General features: G+C 32.1%; 1 long non-coding RNA gene across 1 annotated transcript; it reads right to left on the reverse strand.

Moving 5' to 3' along the window:
• Positions 1-2,399: 2,399 nt before the first annotated feature.
• LOC143069446 (uncharacterized) lies at positions 2,400-3,643 on the reverse strand. The gene is made up of 2 exons (XR_012976399.1): positions 3,586-3,643; positions 2,400-2,589 (listed from the first exon to the last, which is right to left on the reverse strand). It is a non-coding gene; the product is annotated as an uncharacterized LOC143069446 (long non-coding RNA).
• Between the last annotated feature and the right edge of the window lie 346 nt (positions 3,644-3,989).

The following is a 3,989-nucleotide window of genomic DNA, read 5'->3' on the forward strand; positions in this document are numbered from 1 at the left end:
AAGTATAGCCAAATCAGTGAAAGGAATCAGAGCTTTGCATGAGGGAGATACATTCCTTAATTTATAATATTTTTTTAACATTTTGTAACAGCAAATTTAATAACACAAAAAATCCTTATTTTCATGCCAGTACCGGAGTACTGGCTACTGGGCTGGTGATACAGTGTACCCTCGGGGACTAACAGTCCACCAGCAGAGGCATCGACCCAGTGGTAGTAATAACATTAACGGTACCAATTTTTCTGCACCAGATGCGCATTTCGACAAATAATGTCTCTTCAGTGATGCTCGTGGCCAAAATATTAGTCTGCCTCATATCTTGAATTGTATCTAGAATTTGACTATGAAGGACGGTTGAGAACAAAACTTTACGATATAAGAAATGATTTCAGCTTCCCAATTGTGAACATTCTATTTTTATGTAGGAACATTCCAGCAGCACATGCATATGGAGTATATATTTCTCCAAATTGTTCTGAAACCAAATAACTTATTATTCAAAGATGAGGAATGAATATCAACAAAACAGATCTACAGACGAACAGATATATATTCAACAGCGATTGCTTCAGAAGGAATGTTTAAGATAAAGCTACCGTGACCTAGTGTTTCCAGTTTTTTAAGGGCAAGCATTTACTTCTCTACAATAAAGACCTGCATTAGGTTTTCTAAGCCAGTAACAGGCTTTTATACATTTCACGAATATGATAATCAGATATGTACTTTGACCTTGATGGCACATTTTCAAAATATTATCACATAATCGTTATCATTACACTTGTGTGTCTCCTTTTTATCAAACATTGAGCATTTGAATAAAAGCTATTTTTTCTAATTACGTCGTTATTCCAAAATGCCACTGGATTTTTCTCTACACAAACATTATATTCGTTTCTATCCGAAAACAAGCAACTCAGTTATTCTCAAAGATGCGGATGGTGAATATGTAAGAAGGCTAACAAACATAGAGATTCTTTAACATTTAAAACCTTTGAAATAACGTGTACTATTTATTTTCTTTACCAAAAAACATTGATTCTTAAATGAACTTTCGCACAAACTGATATTAAAGCTGAAAATGTTAGACAACCACACACACCACACAACACCAAACGACATCTCATCTTATCCGATTAATTCAGCTGATTATTTGTTTAAACTTTAACCAGTAGGTAAATATTTGAAATAACGACTCTGTTGATCAAATAAAATTTCCATATTTTCATATCACTGTCTAGATTACTGACCTTTGATTTGTTATGTAAGTAAGTACATGTTTTCTTGTGTAAATTGAAATATTTTCAATAACTTTTATTTCATAAAGAAAATAAACTACTGCGTCTTTTGATGAAAGGATTTTTCTCATTAAACACATTTTGCACTGAGAAACCTTTTTTTTATATAATGTAACAAACAATCACACATTTTAAAATTTATAGACCAAAGCTGAATCACTATTTTTCCTTAATTCAATTGACACTATCATCATTCCTGTTTCTCGGTTGATGTCTATGGCATAAGGATTTTTTATTCCATCAGCTTCTGATAGTATTGTCTTGCTGGTTTTACCATCTGGTGACACTACCACGATACTGTTGTTTCCACGAGAAGCTATATACACGAATCCATTTGTATCTAATGTCAGTCCTTGTGGCAGGTTAATGCCATGGTGCTGAAATGTCCACAGAGGTTCTCCAGTACTCGTGTAGCAGAAGACTTTGTTTTCATAGTAAATTGTACCATAGATATTTTCTTTGAAAATCGCAATGCGACTTGCCCTCACACCTTCTAAGATTGTATGAGACATATCATTCAGATTCACTTTGGTACTTTTCACCATGCCGCTGATGACCAACGTTTGACCATCACTTGCTACAGCATCACAGTCATGCAAAAGTTTAACTATTTGTGTGATTTTATTCTGCTCTATATCCACTAGTGCTGTCTGGTTTGATGAACCCAATGCTACAGCCACTGTATCATTTCTAACTAGACAGGCATCCAATGGAATTTCTGTGAATGAAACTACTTCTCTCACAAAGAGGCCATCAGTACTGAACAATAGTAGTCTATTTTGGTTGTAATCAAACATTATGAATTTGCCATTCGGTAATACAAAACAAGCCCATATATTCAAAGACTTTATATTGTCTGTAATTGTCAATTTTTTCATCAACGATGGCTTTATTTGTTCAATTCCTGGTGATTTAACTTCCTTTAGAATATCTGACAGTGGTTTCATTTGTTGACATTTCTTATGATTATCAGTGATGCACTGGACACAGCAGGGATATGCATGGGTAGGACAATAGAGTTCAAACTTCTTGTTGTGGTCTCTGCACTGGCTACTTCCTTCTTGCATGAATGAAGGTAACTCTTGATAACCTTGAGAGGATATGGTTTTATGGTTTTTAAACAGTCTGGACATTCTATGAGGTTTTTCACAATCTCCACAAAAGAAAACCTCACATTCTATACACCACGTTATTGCTTCCTTTGAGACACCACCATCATTGCAAATAGTACATAATTGCTTGACTAATGAGGTCATTCTGTTTTCTTTCGAGATTTATGAAAAACTTGTTGTCCCTAAAATATAGCAATTTAAAAAGATAAATGAAAAGTGCTTACAGTATAATAATCATGACTATGAATTGATGCTTTAAGTCGATATAGATAATATGGGAAGTACCAAATGCATATTCAGAGCCATTTCCATACGTTGTTCTCAAGTTTATATTGTCTAAGATGTTTTAGCATCTATTTGAAAGACTTGAACACGAGAATTAATTCAAATCAAAGATTATCTTTTAGGATTTTTTGGCGTTGAATTCTTGTTTTATTAATGAACACCTCATCCTTTTTTGGTTTGAAAGATACATATTGCTGTCCTGAATGTTTGTAGTTTAAAGAATAGAATTATTTGATAAATGTCAATGAATACCATTTATTTGACCTTCCGAAAATTGATAAATTAAATTGTTTAACATCAATATAAGTTCTTGTTTAGATTAGTTTATTTTTTCCGTAACAGTCTACCGGTTAAATATATTTATAAGGATAATTCCAATACTTCAAAATATCATATCAACTTTTCATATTGATTAAAAAGTTCGATTGATCATCACTTTCGGTATAGAATTACATTTAAAAAACAAAGCCATTTTTAAAGGAATTTGAATCTCAATTTGAACTAGCTTTCAAATGATATGTAACTGATATAGTTTTGAATAATGAACCATGTGAACCGTACCTCGAAATAGACGGAAGTGTTGGAGAGGAATGATTAGTCGTTACATTTTTTATAAAAATGTTTCTTGTATTCATAGAATTAAAACTTTATTTAAATATGTATTAACTGCAATCAGCAGTACAAGTTAAAATGAAAAAAATAAATAAAATAAAAACAAACAAACAACCAAACAAAATCAAAACAAAATCAAAACATTTCGATTCATTGAAAGTAAAATGCATTTGCGCGTAATGAATTGTTTGTATTTCTATCAAATTGTTTGTAAAGCATTCGATATTTAGATTTTTGTAAAAATAAAAATATCAACAATGGAAATATTTCAAAACACTTACCATGAACAATATGTCGGAAAGAACTTGATACAGGGGAGTAAAATGTTAAATATCTGGGATAGTTATCTTAAATTGAATGATTATCTCAAGTGGTGCAATCTATAAAATGACTTTGGCGAAGGTCATCTTTTATGTCTTCTTTAATATGTTATCACAACTGTCATGCACAGACGTGCAGTTTCTCAGTATGTAAAGTAAATAATAAGCGTTGAAAAATCACCTTTGTTTTAACATGTTTAAATTGCGAAAGGGTTCACATTCCAATTGAACACAGAACTAAAGAATCATTTGGTAACCATGCAGTCATTTTCGGGGTTTTCTGTAAAATGGGTGGAAATTATTTGCAGACATATTTTGTTCATTTATGCCTACAATTAATGTTCAGACAGTCGTTTACGTCATTA

The sequence above is a fragment of the Mytilus galloprovincialis genome, chromosome 3 (assembly GCF_965363235.1).
Source record: "Mytilus galloprovincialis chromosome 3, xbMytGall1.hap1.1, whole genome shotgun sequence".
Taxonomy (NCBI): Eukaryota; Metazoa; Mollusca; class Bivalvia; order Mytilida; family Mytilidae; genus Mytilus; species Mytilus galloprovincialis.